Here is a 15,060-nt window from a genome sequence, read left to right as displayed (position 1 = left end):
ACGAGACATGGTAGTTCTAATATTATGAATCTAAATATATCTATTTAACATAAATTTTATAAAAAAAGTTTTTATATTTTGATATTGAGTCAGTACATCTTATTGCCAAATGATTGATACTGGTGTTTTGCCATCATCACCACCACTATCACAAAAAACCATGATGTAATTGGCCACAGTATAAATTAAATATGATACGGATAATTTATATGAGATAATTGTATAAATATGATAGGATGGTTGTTGAGTGAGAATAATTTTATTTTGCTATTTGGGTTTTATTGTAATCCTGTTACAGTGTAGGGTAATTTACCTACTTAAAAATAAAAGATTTTTATCTCTCTATTTATATAAGGATGGTTGAGGGTGGAGGACTGGAGGGTAGGGAGAGTGGTTGGGTAAGATAAGAAGTTAGAATAAGATGCCTCACTTTAGAATCCTTGTATTTATAGGACAAACTTTATACATTTGCGTACTTTTATTTTTGAGTAACTTTTGCATTTGTGGACAAGTCGTTGTTTCCAAGGTAAGATCTCGATGTCCAATATCTGGATCACAAGTTTGTCTTAAGAGCAAGTTTAATAGTATAGCCCACTGCTGGCTCCAATTCATCTATAACCAATCTAAAAGCCAATTCATACAATAATTGCTTACTATACTATTAGTATGTGGTCTCACATGTCATACACACATTGCGTCTTAGAGTCTGTGCTGCAGCTGGCTACAGATTTTTAGCCCGCTGCTCTTCTCTCTTATCTTTTATCTCATTAAAATATGTTTGTAGATGACTAACAGTCTACTATTGTACTTGCTCTAATTAGTTATTTTTGAGTAAGGCCCAGTTTAGTTCACAAAATTTTTTTCCCAAAAACATCAGACCGAATCTTTGGACACATGCATGGAGTATTAAATGTGGACAAAAAGAAAAACCAATTGCACAGTTTAGCTATAAATAGCGAGACGAATCTTTTGAGCCTAATTAGGCTATGATTAGCCATAAGTGCTATAGTAACCCACACGTGCTAACGACGGCTTAAGTAGGCTCAAAAGATTCGTCTCGTGGTTTCCAGGCGAGTTCTAAAATTAGTTTTTTCATTCGTGTCCGAAAAACCATTCCGACATCCGGTCAAACGTTCGATATGACACCCAAAAATTTCCCCTCGTAGGATCGAATCACAATAACTAAGCCAACCAGAGAGGGGTGAATTGTTGATATACCCAAAAACCGAAAACTTTTAGCGGAAATAAAAGTTACCCTCGAAATCGACGGAGGTCGGTCTGACCAAGATTGATCTGTCGGTCTGACCGGGTGAATGCCGCCGGTCTGACCTGTGTTGAATCTCCGGTCTGACCGCCGAAGTCGCCTGCCGCGCCTGTCGCCGCCGCCGGTCTAACCGCCGCTTGCCGCTAGTCTGACCGCCGGTATATCGCCGGTTAGACCGCCAAAACCCGGTGAAACACAAATCGAAGATCTCTTAAAGTAGATGACGACTTTATTGATTCTCTCTGTGTTTACAAAGTGCACCAACATAACTCCTTACAAAAATTTCGACTAAACTCGAAACCCTAACTCAAAACTCAACTCAATTGCTCTCAAAAGCGATACCGGGAAGCCTCACGCTCCCCCTCTATTTACACCCGAGGTAGGCAGCCTAAAGCCACGAACCAAACTCATACTAAGAGTTCTAAACACCTTAGGAAACCCTCTAGTATAAGAAACAAACTTTACATAACCACTCATACCAAATTTAGACTCCTTCCAAATTCGACTCCGTATCCCATACGCACACAATAACTTCATCGTATGCCATATAGCATCTCCATCAACCACGTGCATCAACTCTAGCCTAAGTATCCCAAATGATCTCTGACCACCACGGACATCGTCTTATCCCCAAGCCGACTCCTAGTCCATCACCGCAAATACTCTTCCGAGACATTGAGTCACCTACACATGAAATAAATAAAGAAACCATATTCCGAGACCAAGCTATCTCCAACTTGACTCATTAGTAGCAAACAACAGTATTACATACGTATAGTATCCATCTAGAAGCCATAATCAACCCGAAACCGAAACCGACTCAGAGTCAGCCGGTCAGACCGCGAGCTGCGCCGGTCTGACCGCGTGATACACGCCGGTCTGATCGGCAGCACATGCCCGGTCTGACCGGTCCACAATCCCAGTAGTACCTATAGATCACCTGTGAAATCCAATCATCTCCAAAACCACTTCGAAAATAAATTCCAAATAACAAAACCAATAATCTCTAATGCCCAATTGTTCATCACAGAATAATAATCAAAAACACCTTTGATTTTACAATCTCCCCCTTGATGAACACATTGGCAAACCCATCAAAAATGTTTTGATATTTGGAAAAATAAAAACAAAAGTGGTAAAAAGCACACTTAGTACAAACGTACACATCATGCTCAAAAATCCAAAAGAAAACTTCTCCCCCTTTTTAAAAGAAAGAAATTCCCAATTTCCAAAAATTTCACCTTGCTTCTCCCAAAACTCATCTCTTCTCCCCCTTTTGACAATGATTTCATCAAACATAGGAATTATGTTCATTAATGTTTAAGAGCTTTAGCATACATATAGCATATCATGTCATGTAGTGCAATAAAAAGAAGATGAACCCATCTATAATATAACAAGCATATATTAAAGTATAAGCATGAACCAAAGATTTTACAATTAAGCTTGAATCAACAATCAAAATTCATGATTTCATACGATTTATAATGCAACATCTTAACAAGCACATAGGTTGAAGAATAAACACTAAACACATATACCTATTGCATTTATCACTCTTTCTCAAATAACCTTTAGCACAAAATAACCAAGAGAATTTTTTAGCTTTTTCTTTTCTTGAGCCTTTTTGCTCATCTTTTTCTCTTTTATTCCGGGTACGTCCCTGTCGTCAAGACTGTTTCCAGGAATTCGGCACCCATTATTTTGCTCACATCGAATACGTCCTTGTCGTCAAGACTGTTTCCAAGGATTCGGTATTCATTTTTTTCATATTTTTATTCTCTTTTTCACAATGAGCAATTAAAGCTATTTGAGAAATAACAAGTCAATATATATATAAAGCATTTAGAAATCAAACCATATGTTAGCATCAATATTGCATATTTTCTTAATTCAAGTAGAATTTAAGTGTCATGTATCATCTCCCTTAAAAGCAAAATCTAAATCTCATGAAAAGACTAGAATACATATAAGCTATGCTAGAGACAAATAAACCTTCAAAGTATTGCTAGCATGCACAAGAAAATACCATATGCATAAACAAAGCTCTCTTTTCTCAATTTTTCTTATTGTCATATTATTGCTTGATAAAACCATGAGGTACAAACTCCCCCTCAAACCATGCCAAAAGGATGAATTATTCCCAATTCACCACGAAGAAAAGCAAATCGATTAGAATCCAAAGGTTTGCTGAAAATATCAGCAAGTTGCAACTTAGTGTCCAAAAACTGCAATTCAACATCTCCCTTCTTAACATGATCCCTCAAAAACTGAAAATGAATATCAATGTGCTTTGTGCGTGAGTGTTGAACAGGATTCTTAGCAATGTTAATAGCACTTGTATTATCACAAAAGAGATGTACTTTCTCAAAAGTAAGACCATAATCTTTCAAAGTAGATAAAAGCCAAAGTATCTGTGAATAACAACTAGCAGCAGCAACATATTCAGATTCAGCAGTTGATTGAGAAACACTAGATTGTTTCCTAGAAGACCATGCAATCAATGATGTACCAAGAAAATAACATGTTCCACTAGTACTTTTCCTATCAATTCTACAACCGCCAAAATCAGTATCAGAATATCCACTTAAGCATATAGATGATGAAGTAGAATACCAAATTCCAAACTCAAGTGTATGATTCAAATACCTCATAATTCGCTTGACCGCTTGACGATGTGAAGCTCGAGGAGAAGCTTGAAAGCGTGCACACAAACACTCAGCAAATGGTATGTCTGGCCTAGAAGCAGTTAGATACAACAAAGATTCAATCATACTTCTATATTCCTTTTGATCAACAGCTTCACCATCTTCATCAGGATCCAACACAGCTGTAGAACCAATTGGTGTTGAAATTGGCTTGCAATTCTCCATCTTGAACCGTCTCAAAAGATCCTTCATATACTTCGTTTGATGCACAAAAGTACCTTGAGGTGTTTGCTTAATTTGCAATCCCAAAAAGTACGATAACTCACCCATCATGCTCATCTCAAATTCCCTGCGCATAGTCTTAGCAAACTCCACAACCAAAGCGTGAGATGAACAACCAAAGATGATATCATCAACATAAATCTGAACAAAAAGTTGATTATCACCATGCTTAAGAACAAAAAGCGTTTTGTCAACCTTTCCCATTGTAAAACCTTTCGCAAGCAAAAAGTTCTTAAGCCTATCATACCAACCTCTAGGAGCTTGTTTCAAGCCATACAAAGCTTTAGACAATTTGAAAACATGGTTGGGAAAATTAGGATTTTCAAAACCTGATGGTTGTTTGACATAAACTTCCTTCTGTATAAAACCATTTAGAAAAGCACTTTTTACATCCATTTGATACAATTTAAAACCTTTTGAAGCAGCAAAAGCCAACAAAAGTCTAATTGCCTCAATTCTAGCAACAGGAGCAAAAGTTTCATCAAAATCCAAACCCTCCACCTCGGTAAAACCTTGAGCAACAAGTCTAGCTTTATTTCTCACAATCAAACCATCCTCATTTTGTTTATTTTTGAAAACCCACTTGGTTCCAATAATATTATGTCTAGAAGGTGGTTCAACTAAAGTCCAAACTTTGTTTCTCTCAAAATTTTCAAGTTCTTCATGCATGGCATTAATCCACGATTCATCAGTTAATGCATGTGACACATCTTTGGGTTCAAAAGAAGCAACAAATGCAGAATTTGCACAAACATCATGAGTCGTTACCTTAGACATTGTAGTCCTCTCACCTATATTACCAATTATTTGTTCCGGCGGATGTCGTCGTTGAATGTGCAAAGGAGCAGCGACTTCTGAAGTTGATCCACGTTCTGTATCAGTACTAGTCGAAGTAGTAATCTCTGGAGGACCCTCGATCAGCATCAACAGTACCCGATCCCGACGTCCCTGGCCGGTCTGACCGCTCCTCCTGAGGCGGTCTGACCGGAGGTGCGCCGGCGGTCTGACCGGCCTGGCGCCCGGTCTGACCGACCGAGCCGACCTTATCGTCGTCGTTGTCGTCTTCGCTCTCGTCTTCAAAAATATGACCATCCTCCCCCTGAACCTGTGACAGTGTGCCTGCAATATCGGGTCCAGTACCTGGACTAGCCTCATCAAAAGAAACTTCGCAAGTCTCAACGATTTTGTTAGTCTCCAAAATAAGTACATGATAGCCACGAGTGTGTGCGGGGTAACCAAGAAACAATCCATCGGTAGAACGTGCCTCAAATTTATCCAAATTTCCAGATTTCAAGACAAAGCACTTGCAACCAAAAACACGCAAATGTGAAACTTTGAGTTGATGTCCAAATCGTAGTTCATAAGAAGTTTTTCCAAGTTTAGATCTCAAGAAAACCCAATTTGAAATATAACAAGCAGTGTTAATAGCCTCACCCCAAAATTTTCTACGAGTTTTATATTCATCCAACATCGTTCTAGCCATCTCAACCAAAACACGATTTTTCCTTTCAACCACACCGTTTTGTTGAGAAACACGAGGAGACAAAAATTCATGTTCAAGACCTCTTTCATTGCAAAATTGTTCAAAAGAAGCATTTTTAAACTCACCACCATTATCACTTCGAATTATTTTCAAAGAACCAGGAAATTCAAGATCCAATCGACGAAACAAACCACGAAAGTGTTGAAAAGCTTCGTCCTTAGTTGCCATAAAGAAAACCCAAGAATATCGAGAAAAATCGTCAACAATAACCAACACATACCACTTTCCTCCAACAGATTGCACTCTAGCTGGACCAACAGTGTCCATATGTAATAGCTGTCCCGGTGCATCCGTCATCACAGAAACAATAGGGGCATGTGAAGTAGAAACCATCTTAGCATCACGACATGGTGTACAAACCAAATCAAGATCTTTCTTAAGTTTAGGCAAACCACGAACAAGATCCAAACCACTTAACCTAGTGAGATGATCAAAACCAACATGTTCAAGTCTACGATGCCAAAACATCATATCCTTATCAAACTTAGCAACCAAACATGTTATCACAAGTGAAACAGAATTTTCAAAATCAGCTTTAAACACTCTTCCATAGCGAGAAATATTCAAGACAGAATCACCACAAGAATCAAAAACTTTACTTCCAGTTTTCTTAAAGTGAACCTCAAAATTTTCATCAACAATTTGTGAAACTAAAAGCAAATTGTACTTTAAGTCCTCAACCAAAGCTACATTCTTCAATTCAAATTTTTCATTTACCTTAACCAAACCTGTAGCGAGAACGGCACTTGTAGAAGCATCACCAAATATAATTGATTCAGTCTTGGATGACTTTTTGAGTGAGGAGAACCAATTTTTATCACCGGTCATGTGCCGCGAACAACCAGAATCCACGATCCACACGTTCTCCTTCCTTGTCACCAAAGCCTACACACAAGCAGAAGTCGAAGCCTCAGTACTGGGGTTAGAAGATAATAAAAATTTAGGAATCCAGTACTGAGACACACGACCAGAAGATCCAATAGGCATATATCCACGTGCAAAATCAATTTTAGAATTTTCAGAAAAATTCCTCTAAGGCCGGTCTGACCGATGAACAGTGGCCGGTCTGACCGCGGGAACCACTGCGGTCTGACCGGTTTCCTCGAGGGAAAACCCGATTTTTGCCACTTTGATTTTGCAAAAGCAATCTCTCTCTCCTTTTTCTGTTTATGAGCTAATCTGAGACAAAAACCAACAATATGTCCATCTTTTCCACAAAAAGAACAAGTATATTTTTCACGACGATTAGACACATTGGTAGCATTAGAAGATTTAGCAACACAAGCAACAACAAGAGATTTTGCATGCACAGCATTGGATTTTGAAGAAGATGCATTCAAGGTAGACATGATACCAGCAAATTTAAACACAGTTTTATTAGCATCAGGTTTAACCAAAATCTCACCACTTATAGCACCAACACCTAACACAACAGGAGGATGTCTAGAATTATGAGCATAAGGATTAAAACCTAAACCACGGTTATGTGTGCTAACCTTTGATTGATCCAAAATTATGTTGAGGTTCTTTTTACCATCAGAAAATCTTACCAAAGAATTTTTCAAATAAGAAACCTCTTTTTTCCAAATTAGCATAATTTTTACAATCTACCATAACACCTTTGCTTTTACGACATTTAGGGCAAGAAAGCACTTCATTGTTTTTCACAAATCTTCCATGAAGTCAACACGACCTAAAGTATCTTTCAATTTCAACTTATTCAAATTACATGTTGAGCAATCCAAAACATCATGAGGTTGTTTTAACTTCTTAGCAGAAATCATGTTAAACATCAAACTAGCATGAAAAGCAATTTGATATTTTTGCAACAACTTTTTAGTTAAAAACAACTCATTCAAAGTGCATGTGTGCAAGGCAAAACTACAAGCAAGAGAAGATCTATTTTTCAAATCATGTGCAGCATTAACATCTCTAATTTTTGAAATCTCATTCATTAAAACCTCACAATTTGAGCAATCATCATCATTAGGAATAAGAGATTTTAACCTATCAATTTCAGATTTAAGAGATTCAATGATAAATTCCTGTTTTCTATACATCTTCTCACACTTCTTATTTTTTGCACTCAAAATATTAATAGCTTCCTCAAAAGCACTTACCTTATTATCTTCATACTCTGTATCCGATTCACCACGCGCCATGAAGCAAACACCGGAGATGTTCTTTCCCTTGTCATCATCTCCACTTTCACCATCTACATCACTTAGTGGCTCGAAGGCGGCGCAAACTTGTTGAAAAGCCTTGCTGAGATTCTCCAGCTTCCTCCCTTGGGATGAACCCTTCGGCTTGTTGTTGTTGGTATTCTCACCATCTTTGTCTTCTCTTTTGCCTCTCCCAAGCTTAGGACAATGGGAACGAAGATGATCAATTGAACCACATTCAAAGCAACGATTTGGACCATCTCTTTTCCTGTTCCTAGCATTATTCATAGCTTGAGCAATTCTGTTAGCAACCAAAGCCAAATCCTCCTCCTCGATCAGTTCGAGTTGATCATCGGATGTGGCATTAAAAACAGCAAGAAAAGAAGGCTTAGATGAAGAAGTATCAACATCCAAAGAAGAAGAAGAAGAAACCAAAGCACTCGACTTAGAATCAACTTTCCGAGAAAGAACATTCATCTCACGTGTTTTCAATTTTGTGTAAAGCGAATCCAAAGTCAAGGTAGACATGTCAACAGATTCATGAATAGATGTAACTTTCATCTCCCAAATAGACATATCAAGACCATTAAAAAAGTGACGAGAAATCTCAGATTGTGGATAATTAGCATCATAAGAAGAATCAACAGATCTAAGATCACTCAAAATTTTATTAAACCTAGAAAGATAGTCATCCAAAGCTTCTCCAGGTTTCATCTCAAATTTAATGTACTCCTTTTTGAAAATATCACGATGAAGTTCTTTAATGTTATTTGTTCCTTGATGAAAGTTACTCAAAGCATTCCAAATTTCATGAGCAGTTCGAAAATGTTCAACACGATCATAATCCGAATGAGAAATACCACTCAAAAGAATGTTGCGAGCTTTGAAATTTTGTTCAAAAATAGTTTTTTCAGCAGCAGTATTAATAACTTCAGGAATCACATAAGGATGAGAAACTTTTCTCCAAATATCATAATCTTCAGCCATAATGTAAGATTGCATCCTACTACACCAATGAGAAAAATCTGTTCCATCGAAAACATGAGGCTTAGTTGAAAACCTAACAGGAGTAGCCATGGCAAAAACTCTAGATTGATAAAAATCCAAAGAAGAAAACAAGGCTCTGATACCACTTGTAGGATCGAATCACAATAACTAAGCCAACCAGAGGGGGGTGAATGGTTGATATACCCTCAAAACCGAAAACTTTTAGCGCAAATAAAAGTTACCCTCAAAATCGACGGAGGTCGGTCTGACCGAGATTGATCTGTCGGTCTGACCGAGTGAATGCCACCGGTCTGACCTGTGTTGAATCTCCGGTCTGACCGCCGAAGTTGCCTGCCGCGCCTGTCGCTGCCGCCGGTCTGACCGTCGTGCTCCTGCCGGTCTGACCGCCGCTTACCGCCGCTCTGACCACCGGTATATCGCCGGTTAGACCGCCGAAACCCGGTGAAACACAAATCGAAGAACTCTTAAAGTAGATGACGACTTTACTGATTCTCTCTGTGTTTACAAAGTGCACCAACACCACTCCTTACAAAAATTTCGACTAAACTCGAAACCCTAACTCAAAACTCAACTCAATTGCCCTCAAAAGCGATACCCGGAAGCCTCACGCTCCTCCTCTATTTATACCCGAGGTAGGCAGCCTAAAGCCACGAACCAAACTCATACTAGGAGTCCTAAACACCTTAGGAAACCCTCTAGTACAAGAAACAAACTTTACATAACCACTCATACCAAATTTGGACTTTTTCCAAATTCGACTCCGCATCCCATACGCACACAATAACTCCATCGTATGCCATATAGAATCTCCATCAACCACGTGCATCAACTCTAGCCTAAGTGTCCCGCATGATCTCTGACCACCACGGACATCGTCTTATCCCAAGCCGACTCACTGTCCATCACCGCAAATACTTTCCCGAGACATCGAGTCACCTATACATGAAATAGACAAAGAAACCATATTCCGAGACCAAGCTATCTCCAACTTGACTCATTAGTAGCAAACAACAGTATTACATACGTATAGTATTCATCTAGAAGCCATAATCATGAAATAATCACGGATATCCAAACAAACAACCCGAAACTGAAACCGACTCAGAGTTGGTCGGTCAGACTGCGGGCTGCGCCGGTCTGACCGCGCGATACATGCCGGTCTGACCGGCAGCACATGCCCGGTCTGACCGGTCCACAATCCCAGCAGTACCTATAGATCACCTGTGAAATCCAATCATCTCCAAAACCACTTCGAAAATAAATTCCAAATAACAAAACCAATAATCTCCAATGCCTAATTGTTTATCACAGAATAATAATCAAAAACACCTTTGATTTTACACCTTTGATTTTACACCTTTGAGTTGTAGTCGAAGATTATGTTTCTTGCGGTTTTCTTCCTCCGCGTTCCGAGTTTCTTTTTGTTGTCTTGAATTTTTATGGCCTTTCTTTGCTTTACTTGAACCCCAACTCCATCGCCTTTCTGAGCATCTTTTCTTATATTTGCGAGGCCTACATTGAGGTAGTGCCCTTCCTTGATCTCTTCCGCTTTTATTACACAGCCTAACTTTTATATTTGTGGACAAGTGTTGTTTCAAGATAAGATCTCCATGTCCAATACCTAGATCACAAGTTTGTCTTAATTAGATATTTTTGAGTAACTTTTATATTCGTGGACAACTCGTTGTTTTCAGGGAGAGCTTGATGTCCAAGATCTAAATCACAACTTTGTCTTAATTAACTCGTGCACATCCATCTATGTTGCTCATTTGCTTATTGTACAGTAGTAGTCGTCAGGCAATAACGCTATGTGCTTATTTTAACGTATTCCAGGTATCCACCGCTTTGTTTGTTTACCAATGTTGCAGATGTCAGTTGATACCTCTTTGTTTGCTTACCAATTAATGTTGCAGATGTCAGTGAAATGTGGAAGGGCTTCATATATAATAATTCAATTTATCGTAAAACTAAAACTAAAACTACGTGTACAATTTCAATGACACCCGCATATGCAACGCCTAAAAAAATACTAGAAAATAAGCGCATCTGATGACGCGCCGAACAATTTGTTATCCATATTTGTTATTATTTATCCTCGCATCATCTGCTCATCTGCTGGTTAGCTTATCGGTTAGAGAGAAAAAATAAATAAATGTTTGAACTTAATTTTAGAGTGATTTTAGTTTTCTTTTCATCGTAGATTATTTTCCAACACTTTTTTTTAATCTGTTACCAACATAGATATATTATTGTAAATTATTTTTGTTTGCTTAGTCCATTTTTCTATGGCTTACCAGTATTAGCTCAAACGATTAATAATATATCCTGATTAGTGGGTTTATTGTGCAATATATACCAGTTAACTTTGAGAAAAAACGTTAGGGATATTTCTATAAAATAGATAGTTCCACATGTGAGTAACATAATAGTAGAAACTATACCTCTTATCTGTGACGGCCCCTGACATGCCTGGATTTCGTGGGCCGTCAGAACGAAGTTATCTCAATTAGGCCTAAATTAACACCGTTGTAGATGTACTCGTACAGACATAATCGGTGCATATATCTATAGCCCATCACCGATGACACTTATCTGTGACTAGCACACCGTTAGGCCCGATTGAGATTACCTCCTATATCTCAATCGGGCCCAAGTACTAAGCCCGTCAGCGATGAAGAACATCGGTGATGGGCTCCAAATAAGGCCTGATTGAGATAAGGTTAACACCCGTCACCGATGATTCATAATGGTGACGGGCTTTTATTTATGGCCATTAGAGATCCCATTTCTTTGGCCCGATTGAGATATATTTTGCACACTATAAATACTCCACCCATCTGTTGTCTGAAGTTATCCCACTGTTCTCTATTTTGGTGGGAGATTGAAGGGGGAGAATTTTTGTCATTTTTTTCCAAAGAAAAATAGGAAAATCATAAAAGAAAGTTACTAATTATTTCTTATTAATTTAGTAGTAGTACTTATCTTTATAAGATGTTAACTAATATTATGTTCATTTTTGCAGCGATGGATCGAAGTTGGATGTATGCGACTACTTTGAAGCGTCATTGCAAGGAGTATTCAGATGGCGTATTAAGTTTTATGAACGCCGCGGAGGAGGATAGGAAAAGAAGAAACAACAAATTGCAAGGAGTATACAGATGGCGTATTAAGTTTTATGAACACCGCGGAGGAGGATAGGAAAAGAAGAAACAACAAATAAACGTGTTGTCCATGTAGAGATTACAATAATGAGAATATGTTTGAAAGCAGAGTAGACGTACACTCTGACTTGATACAACAGGGATTCATGAAGGGATACACATGTTGGGTGAAACATGAAGAGCAAGAACCGGGAAATGGTGCAGTTGCAGACAGAAGTAGTGCAGACAATCATGAAGAAGGAGATGAAGATGAGCATGACATGTTTGGTCCCTGATCTGCTGCAAAACATGTTACGTGATATTGATGATCCAACTTACAACAAGAGAGATTCCATGAAGTTCAGCAGGTTGGTCAGTGACTCGGTGACACCTCTATACGTCGATGCAAGCCAAAACACACCAAATTGTTAGCTACCTTGGACCTAATGAAGCTGAAGGCAAGTAGTGGATGGACATGCAAGAGCTTTACAGAAGAGACGACATATGAAGCAAAGCAGGTTCTGTGTCCCTGGGGGTTAGAGGTCCGTAGAATTCACACTTGTCCAAACAACTGCATATTGTACCACAAGCAATACGCGGACTTATATGCCTGTCCTGTCTGCAAGGCTTCTCGATGCAAGCAAAAGAAAAGTGCGGGGAGGGAAATAAGTCAAAACAGGGTGATCCGGCGAAGGTTGTGTGGTATCTACCCATCATTGATCATTTCAAGAGAATATTTACCAACCCCAAGGAAGCAAAGTTAGTACGTTGGCAGGCCAAAGAGATAAGGAACGGCGGTTTGCTAAGACACCCTGCGGATTCGATTCAATGGAGGAATATCGATCGAAAGCACAAAGACTTTGCAGCTGACCCTAGAAACATGAGGATAGATTTGTGTACGGATGGCATGAATCCTTTCGGAGACATGAGCAGTTCTCACAGCACTTGGCCAGTTCTTATTGTGAACTATAACCTCTCGCCATGGTTATGCTTCAAAAGGAAATATATTATGTTGTGCTTGTTAATCCAAGGTCCGAGATAACCTGACAATGATATCGATGTGTTCTTGGAGCCTGTTATTGATAATCTTGAGATTCTCTGGAAAGAAGGTATGGAAAATTTGGATTCATATGGTCAGGAGAACTTCAAGCTACGAGTTCTATTGTTCTGCACCATTAATGATTATCCCGCACTGGGTAGGAGGCTGACTATATGGAACATACACGTGGTAGGAGGCTGAAGAAATCAAGAAAGATGGTTTACATGAGTCATAGGAGATGGCACCCGCTACGTCATGCCTTTAGAAGAAAGAGGAAAATTTTCAACGGTAAGAGAACTTGGGTCTGCTCCCAAGGATTTGTCTGGAGATCAGGTCCACTACATGGTGAAGGACATTACTAATGAGTTTGGGAAGAAAAGAAAACGTAGCAAGGAGTTTGCTAAGGGTATGTGGAAAAAAATCCATATTTTGGCGGCTATCTAAATCCATATTGCATTGATCTAATGCACGTAGAGAAGAATGGGTGCGATAGTTTGCTTGAGCTACTGTTGAATATGCCTGGAAAGACAAAGGACGGGTTGAATGCTTGCCTAGAACTACAGGAGATGAACATTCGCAGTGAACTTCAGCCTGTTACGGATGAAGAGACAGGAAGAGTGTACCTCCCACCAGCTTGCCACACAATGTCGAAGGATGAGAAGATCGCAATGCTATCATACCTGGCAGATATTAAAATTCCTTCGGGCTATTCAACGAGGATCAGTAAGTACGTTAAATTGGAGGATCTAGAACTGGTTGGAATGAAGTCTCATGATTGCCACGTGCTAATCACACAGATCTTACCAGTTGCCATTAGAGGCATTCTACCACCAAAAATCTGTCACATGATCCAATGGCTTTGTGCCTTCTTCAATGCAATCGGTCAAAGATTATAGATCCCAAAGACCTAGATGGGTTGCAGACCAATATTGTCAATATCATGTGTCACTTAGAGATGTATTTTCCACTGTCTTTCTTCGATATCATGGTTCATCTCCCTGTTCATCTAGTGAAGCAAACAAAAATATGTGGCCCAACTTTTCTAAGAGAAATGTGGCCCATTCGAGAGGTACATGGGAGTTCTGAAGTCCTACGTTTGGAAGAGAGCAAAACCAGAGGGGAACATCATTGAAGGTTACACAACCAAGGGAGCATCATTGTTGGGGTTGACAATGTCGTCGATGAAGAAGAATACAACTAGAATCTTCATGTGAGACCTCAGATCGACCTTGACGATGATCCCAAAGATGATGTGGCATACGCTCGTTCAGACCATTCGGAAGGCATATCCTTGTAAGTGAAGTTTCTGTAGTAATGTAATTTGCAAATTGATATAAGTAATGAAGTAATTTGTATCGGAGCCTTAATGAATGATTTGCATATGCTTCATGCCATTCCAATAACTTCAACCATGTTTAATAGGGCATTTGTTAATCACACGTGATTATTATAATTTAATAACAATTTTAAACTATTTTAATAAGGCATATTTTAATTACATATGATTTTTGAAATTTAGTAGCAATTTTACACTATTTAAAAAAAGACATTTTTTAATTATATGATTTTTAAAAATTAATAGCAATTTTAAACTATGTAAATAAGGCATTTGTTAATTATATGATTTTTAAAAACTAATAGGAATTTTAAACTATGTAAATGAGGTATTTGTTAATTATATGTGATAAATCAAATGTAATAGCAATTTTAAATCGGGTATAAGTTAATTATAAATGATTTTTTATAACTTAAATATCATTTTAAAACTATTTTAATAAGGCATATTTTAATTGTATAGTGGGATGAGCTCATCTCTATTTGTATGCAGGTAATAAACCCCGAGGTTGGGAGGAAATCTAGACTAAAGCGAGGAGAATTAAGTATCCATACAAGGATGGGTTGTGAACTTCATCAAAACACCAGAGAATCAGCCCAAAATACCGAAGAACGGATAGAGGAGGACTAGGGGAGGAC

Source organism: Oryza glaberrima, chromosome 8 (assembly GCF_000147395.1).
Source record: "Oryza glaberrima chromosome 8, OglaRS2, whole genome shotgun sequence".
Classification (NCBI taxonomy): Eukaryota; Viridiplantae; Streptophyta; class Magnoliopsida; order Poales; family Poaceae; genus Oryza; species Oryza glaberrima.
Note: the sequence above shows the minus strand (reverse complement) of the source record.